Below are 8,655 nucleotides of genomic sequence, written 5' to 3' on the forward strand. Positions count from 1 at the left end.
AAGATTATTTCAGGAAACTGTTCTATACTCTCCTTTTCCAACAGAGCCATAAATTTGAATGCAGAATTAAAAATACATGTTTCCACCAAAGAGAGCTAAGCAAATACCCATTCTGCATAGACTTAGGGAAAACTACTGTATCTCACAGTAATAAGCAATGATGCCAGACCTCTGCAATTCTGAGCAGAACAGAAATCAGGAAATAAAAAGTAGCCCCAGCTTTTGTTTGAGAACACAGACCTCTCCATTGTGGATTTTATCTTTTCACAATCTATACTTAACCTCAACACATAATAATAGCACAAAACTTTAGAACAGAGAAAGGCCATTATAAAGCAAGTCCCAGAAAATACCTACTGTAAGGCTAGAGTTACAAGTGGTAAATTGATCACATGGTCTATTTTCAGTATCCAGACAATAGTTGTTCTTGTACCTAGTCCACACAGTTGCTATTCTGCCACACAACACAAGACTAGTAGACAATCAAGCATGGCAAGCCATCAAATATTTGTCCACTGAAAGACCCCTCTAAATCTTTTCTCCCTGCTTATTAAGTCCCCATTCTTCTAAAAACATGTTTCAACTTCTCAGGATAACCGAGTAACAGTCCAAGAGGAAATATGTTCTGCATATCACAGGTAAATAAAATCAATATTACTCACAGAATATTTTTTTTAAATACAAAGAAAGCTTGTGATTTAAACAATAAAAATTATCATCAGACAGCGAAAACCAACAGCAACTCCTGAAAAAAGCAGAAGAGTGTAGAAATACCTGCCTGTCACAATACTGAAAACTATGACTCAGTGTTTCATATCATGAATAAGAAGAACCCTCTACGACTTAAATGGTTTCTTTAAAACACAGATCACTCTGCACTAGAAACAGGGCTAGCACATTTTAAAATTTGATCCTCAAATTAATTTTAATAGCACCTAAAATTAATGAATTTAGTACATAGTTAAAATATGTGGAATACCAGTTAAAACATACATGTTTTCCAGACTACTTATGGATAAAAGCTTACAGTGAGTAGTCAGCTATGAATCCTAAAACCATATGGCTTATGATTTGTATCAGGAGGGACCTAAAGATCATTGAGTTCCAACTCAATGCCATGGGCAGGGACACCTTCCACTAGGCCAGGTGGCTCAGAGCCCCATCCAACCTGGTTGTGAGCACTCCCAGGGATGGGGCATCCACAGCTCTTCTGGGCAACTTCTTTCCATGCCTCACCTCCTTCACAGTGAAGGCTTTCTTTCCAATATCTGATCTAAACCTCCCCTCTTCCACCTTAAAGCCATTCCCCCTTGTCCCATCACTACATGCCCTTGTGAAAAGTCCCCCACAACTCTCTTGCAGGTCCCCTTTAGGTACTGGAAATCTCCCTGGAGCCTTCTCTTTTCCAGGCTTAACAGCCCCAGCTCCCTCAGCCTGTCCTCAAAGGAGAGCTTCTCATATGCAGGAGGAAAAGCAGCACAATTCAGTAAAACACTTTCAGCATGGTCAGGCTTAGGAAAGAAGTTAGTACTACAAGCTGTTCTACTAACAAGTTATAGCATATGTTTGATATCAAGGTTTAGATTTAAATTAAACCCAAAACCAAAAGAACACTCAGGCACTTCTTTGGTGGCCACTAAAACCTTAATTTCTCTGTGCCAGACACTGAGCTTGTTCTGTGTTACACAGGGAACAAATCCATTACTTTGGATTGCTGTCTTTGTTAATGCATCCTCAGTGCCCACAACTGCTCAAAGCTGAGAAAATAAACAAACTCCAGAGATCATATTAGATCAGATTAACTCTTTATCATGGTGCCAAACTTGGGTTTGACTCTTCAGCCCCTGCAGTAGTAGCACAATTTCCAAAAATGCATGTGCACACTTACACACAGAGCTTTAGAGTGGTAGAGTAAGTTTATTACTTAAATTATTACTTCCTTCCCAAAATCAGAGGTTTGGACTGTTCAAGGGGAATGAACCTCCTCATTGCAAATACCACAACTCATTAAAGGAAAAAAAAATAAAAAATGCCAGCAGTTATGATCTGGCCTGCCTTTTCTTTGGTTTCTGCAAGTTACACATTTCTTAACCAAAACATATACAGGAGTCAAAAGGGGCTTCCAGGACACCATCAAATGTACCTCTCCTATCCATCCCTCTAAATATAGTAGCAAATTATGTTTTTACTCCATATGCAGACAAAAGTTCCCAAACATGGTGGGCAAAATGCATGCTCACTTCTCAGCCAAAATAAAACCCACGTGTTTTCATGACAGATAAGTAAGAAGCTAAACATCCAGAACTAGTAATTAAAAGTACTGAAAATAACAGAAAATATAAAAATCATGTTTAATAAATAATGTCTCAAAAAGGAGCACATGAATTCTGGGATTAAAAGCTTTGGTAACTTAGCATAGCTATTATGGTTGATATGTATTGTGTCCTAGAACTCCAGGGGATCACAAAATGTCATTTAATTCATACAGCTGCTTGATGGAAAAACAAGCAGCAAAGATGTTCTGCTCACAGTTTTCAACAGAGGCAGGAGTGGCAGAGGTGGGAGTGGAGAATTCTCCCAGATCTCCTTACACCGCTATTTTCAGGCATGCATTGCAAGGAATCCTCTTCTGAGCTGCAAACCCAGGAAAGAAAATAAAGAATGAAAAAAATAACCAAAAACCTCTGAAAAAGATCTGAGCTGACTATCAGCAGTATTCTTCAAGCCTGTATGTCTGAACAATACACACAAGGGCAACAAGGTAGAATGATGTGAAGGATGCCAGGAAGACCTCGCTCTTCCCAGTGGTACCCAGTGACAGCACAAGGGGCAATGGGCAGAAACTGAAACACAGGAGGTCCCTCTGAGCATCAGGAAACACTTCTTAACTGTCAGAGAGACCAAGCACTGACACAAGTTGCCCAGAGAGGTTGTACAATCTCCATCCTTTGGAGATATTCAAAACCCAAAGGCACTGAGTCCTGAACAAGCTCTAGCTGAGCCTGCTTGAGCAGGTTGGACCAGATGGCTTCCAGAGGTGCCTTGCAAACTCAGACAATCTGTGATTCTGTGACAATGGAAGGGAAGAAACCAGCAAAGTAATTCCCATGATTAGGAAACAAATAATTGAAAACTTTCCTATTTTTTTTTTTCTTTCAAGTACAACCCTATTTATCACAAGCCAAACAACAACATGAGTGAATAGGATGAAACTGGATTAACAGACCTGCAGAACAATTGCTGTTGACATTGTAATTTCCCTGGGTCAACCTGACACCATTAAAAACTCATCTATTCAGTCAAGGTTATAGAGATAAAATCCAAATGCAAGCAAAAGACTGGGTAAAAAGGAAGCTTTGATCTCCCAAACTACAGGGTAGAAATAGTCCTGTTAGAAAAACCTGTCAGATCTTAATATGAAAAATGCAGATTTTGCAGGGCTGAGCACCCCCTGTGTGCCCTGTTCACCTCTGTGCTCCCTCTCTTCTCTCCAGCACAGCCAGGGGCAGGGAAGGTTAATTACATTAGCACAGGTCATCCTCAAAGCTGCATCAAAGACACTGGGAGACATCTAGATGGGTAAATGAGGCTGTTTGACCTGCATGATATTCCTGCTGATAAAACATGGAAAAGGGGAAACTCTCTTGGGCTTAGGGGAGCTTCGTGGCACTGCAGTAGGAAGGTGGGTGCATCTTTACAATGACCAATGCACCACAGTCCTGCAACACAGCCAGGGCACGCTGCAGTTTTACCTTCACTGATGCTGAAAAAGAGCTAAACCAAATTAAAGCTTTGCCTGTGTTGTAGGGTGCTAGAGAGAGCTTCTCTGTCAGACTATTCCATCCTGCTCTCTGATCATGCTTGGCTAACCTCAACCTGTCCCTAGCCATGGGGACACAAGATCTTTCCTGCTCTATTTCAGTTTCCAAGAAGCACCAAAATACTACCAGAGCTTGCACAAGTGGGAATCAAAGTACACTTTATTGTGTGTCAGTTATACTTAGACTGGCAGAATTTAGGAATAAATGGAAACCAAGGCTCTCCTTGTGCTTTGGTTCCTTTTCCACACACTTTATATGCAACACTGCCTCAAGAAGACATGGCTTTTTGGGGTTTTTTTTTAAACAATAGACACAATAGATCATGTTCTTTTAAAACAATATATCATGTTCTTTCTCAAGTACCACAAACATCTTCAATTAGAAATGCACCTAATACACTCTGAAAGAAAAAACCATCATCTATTAGCATGTCTTTATTTCACTAGCAAGATCTATGATTTTCCTTCTCTGTTTATTGTGCCAAGTACAACCTCTAATGTTTAGGGGAAAAAAAGTTGCCTCTTTTCAGTACCTTAAATGATAACACAGGTCACCAAATGCTGCAAGATTAATTTATGATGGCAAAATCCTCCAGTTACTTTTCATCCTCTAAATGTGTAATTCAAAAGGCTGTTCTATAGTTATGTGTCATTCCTGGCTATATAACCACACTATTTCCAGCCATGGCTAAAAAAATTATTTGCAGTATTATGTGACCAGTTTCCACTCCCTTTACTTGATACAAATTGAATTCTGTACGACAGGCTGACTTAAATGAGGCTGTAAAATTGTTTGTGGAATAGGATCCTGATGTACCATTGTAAAAGTTTTTTTAAAAGTAAAAAAAAAACAAAACAAAAAACCCACCAAAAAAACTTCATTCAAATGAACTTGAAAGAAAAGGAAAAAGGGAACGAAAAAGCCTAAGAAACCCCTATTTGAGGAATGCCATATCACAAAGTGCACAGGCAGCAAATGCCTCATGGAGTAATGATACCTAACCCTACTGTGTACCCAAGGGTATAGAGAAAAGGAAATTTTCTTTCAGGTCTTCAGTCTGGAGAAATCACTAACAGTTTGTTTCAGGCACTCACTCATACAGATATAAACTTGCCAGCTGCCTTGGAAGCTCTCTGAAGAAAGGCACTATATAATCATAAATCATTAATGAACAGAGTGACCTCATCTTTGGGTAACTAGAGAAGCTTGAACCCAACATTCTGTAGAGGTAGAAAGTCTTCTAGTCAGCAGTGCCACGCACCAGTGGGCAGTAAACACAAGAGTATCCATCCTGATGGCACTGCAGATCCTTCTTGACAGGCTTTGTGTTTTTGTCTCAACCACTACAGGTCATGGGTGGCAAAAAAGCAGAAGCTTCTGAGGACAAATGAGGTCACAGTTCAACAATTAAGAGTGGGAACCCTGCCTGATCTCTTTGCTTCATCCAAGGCTTGCCTGAAGTGAAGCCTTTAACAGACATAAAAAACATCTTGCTAGCTTTAAGTGCACAAAAATAGCAATTGTGTCTCAGCTGATAAATGATGCAAGGCTGTCAGTACAGACCACCAAGGTCCAGCCTGTGCATGCAGCCCTGTCCTGGGGAAGGTGGGGGCCAAACACACAAACAAAACTCTGCTCAGCAACACCCAGCTCTGCCAGCCCCACCGAGGGATGGACCCCACATCCCACACAATGCCAGCAGGAGCTCAGCTTTTTGGGGCTCTGTCCTTCCAGCCCACATCCTTCACCTTTCACCTGTGCATGCAGCTGCTCCAGCCAAACACGCTCCCTGGCCCACTCACATGGAAGACACAGGAGGCAAAGGCTGCTGGCAAAAGCCAGGAAAAAAGGGCAGCTGCTGCCATGAAGTCAGACAGGGAAAATGCCTCTTGCACACGGGTAAAGCTGCTGCTGCATTAAATAAGGATTACAGATCCAAAGTACCAGATCCAAGTCCTTTGATTTCAAGAATATGGCACTTGACAGAGACTTTTGCAGTGCCTAGAACAAAAAATTCGGTTACTCCAAATTTTTCCAGTAACTACAGGTATCTTAATGTCCTCAAGAGGACAGCACTCCTTTAAAGAGAATTTAAATGAGACAAGACGTGGCGACTGCAAGATCTCCCAATGAGGTTGTAAACATCATCTCTGAGGGAAAGAAACCCAAAGGGAAAGATTTCTGTGGGGGAAAAAATGAGGGTTTTTTGGCACAGCAGAAGTGATGTTGTGTCTGGTAAAGTTAGCCAAATGAATCCATGCTGGACAATTCTTTGGAGTCAGCAGTTCTGTGACTGATATGCTACACTTTTTACTCTGTGTAGAGAGAAATTACAGAGGGAGCATTGCACTGGCATCTTCATCATGCTAACAAAGCAAAAGAACTCAGCTGAGTGTTGTTCCAGCTGCATGCAATGATTTCACCTGACAGATGGCCTAAGCTGCCTTTACTATACACATAATAACTTGTTTTCCAGCTAGCTATACAAGCAACTGAAGTATTGTATACTTCCAGCATGTTCCAGCTAGTCTGTCCTAATTGACAATTTGCCTCTGAAGCTGTTGTTGATGGTTACTGGCAGGGCAGTATCTCATCCTGACAGGTGTTTCAGTTGTTGTCACATAAAGTTCACATCTGCTTCTCTCATACTGATGTATCATTGCTTAGGCACTGAAGGGGTTGTGCTTCTCTCCTCTCTTGTAGTCCTGTTACCTGGAAATCAAGAATTGAGATGGCACAGACACTTGGCCCTCTTTCCCTGCAAGAAATCTACATGCAAAAAGCCACGCTGTCTAGATGAGATTAATATCACTGAGTGATAAATCAATAGTTCCATTCCTGAAGAGCTTGTAACCTTCTGTATTTTCTCCCTCACATGTAAAAAGAGAGAAGGTAGAAAATGAAGTGCTGAGGACCAATAGTTTCCCTAATTGTTTCTGGTTATCCTAAAGATATAAAATATGAGATGTACTAAATATCAAGAGACAGGAAGGAAATAATTTGCTGTACTAAAGTCTGACAGGCTTCTATGAAATACAAGGATATATAATTTTTTTCTTAGGACTATCAATGTTTGTTGTGTTCATTTAATAAAGCACTGCATGTAGTGGAAGAAAAATTGCATGGGTGTTTGTGAAAAAAACAGTTCTGTAAAACTATGACAAAATCAAAAGACTCAAAGGAAGTAAAAAAATCACTTAAATCATTACTGTCTAGTTTACTCTCCTCTCGAAATGACCCACACCAAACACCATGGAACAATATTTCTTTCAACTCCATGACACTTCCATAAATAAAATATATAACTTTTCCAGAAAGCACATTAATATCTCTACACTTGACACTGAGAACTGGCCTTTACCAGCAGCAAAGTTCCCAAACCTTTTACTACTGGTGACAAGTAAAACATAAAACTGTAAAACATATATGCATACAAAAATACATCTATCCACCCCCTCAGGCATATACACACAACCAATCTTCAGGTTTTTACAATACATTAAAGAAAGCTTCAAACATCAAAGAATTTTTTACTTGCATTTCACAATGTGATCCTACCAAAATATAAATAAAAAACTCCCCAGCTTTAGTCAGCGGAATTAAATAAAACAGTTAATAAGGCAAGTGACCTTTTACACATCTTAAATCTAATTATTATCTATTCAAATATCAAATATTGACTTGAAAAAAATGACAGCTCTGCTAGAAATTTTGTCTTTTTTCCCACATCACCTATTCAGGGGCATATCTTGGAACACATTTGAAAAATGCCAGTTTGACATTTGTGGTTTTGTTGAATTAAACAACAGAATAAATAAGAAATAATTCTAAAAGCTTCTTCCTCCTCCCCAAACTGTAAGGCTTTCCTGCTACATCTTTTTTAATCTCAAGAAAATGCATGTAGAATTTTATATAGATATTACAAAAGTTATCTTTTGGTAATTGTAGTGGGCTACAATTTCAGTTCTAGAAAAGAATGTGTGCTGCTTATTATTGGTGTCATGCTGTTCCTTCACTTAATTTGTTCTGTCTCCCAGCAAAGTGAAGCAAGAGATGAATATCTTTACTCTGTTTATTTTCAAATTGGAAAATGCATTTTTTGCAGAAGCTATTCTTACAAACAGAAATATACATTAGATGAAAAGAACATTTTTAAAAGCAACCAGTTGTAAAATGACTTCTTTATTTTAATATGAACTTATTAATAGGATCTATATCACAGCATTTAAAGGATTCTAACTGGATGCTTTTTCTAATCACCAATTATTAGGAAAATCTCCTGGACTGAGTTTGCTGTGAACACCATACATCCTATCAAGTCAGTGACATTTTAAAGCAGTTCAGATCTCCCTTTCCAGGTATGGCTGGTTGTGCCATCACCACTGCCAGTGTGACAGACAGAAAATATTTGAAGTGAATGAGAGATAGCTGTGAAAGTACAGCACAACCACAGCAGTGAGCATTTGTCTTTGTCTCTTGTGGTTTTGGGACACCAAATAAGGTTTCACTCCTGCAGATATTTTCTGGAAGCCTTCTCTCTCCATGTGAAAAGATGTAGGGATTAGGAAGCTCTCCTATGCTTTTAGTTTCCTAGGCTGCTGTTGCTCTAATGATACGGTTTGCATACTCTGCTGGATAACCACTGCGTCTTTTCCTGAGTTTGAGAAGCATCCAACATGTATTTGGAACTCTTATCCCAGCAGTAAGAAGTTGTCACAAGCCTGTGGATCAATTTTAGGTTTCTTATCCTTTCATCAACATCCTTAAAAGGACACCTCTACCAATGAGCTGGCAGAAGGTAAATATGTCAGCTGGCAGTGGCAGAGACACTTAC

The sequence above is a fragment of the Serinus canaria genome, chromosome 4 (assembly GCF_022539315.1).
Source record: "Serinus canaria isolate serCan28SL12 chromosome 4, serCan2020, whole genome shotgun sequence".
NCBI classification, from domain to species: domain Eukaryota; kingdom Metazoa; phylum Chordata; class Aves; order Passeriformes; family Fringillidae; genus Serinus; species Serinus canaria.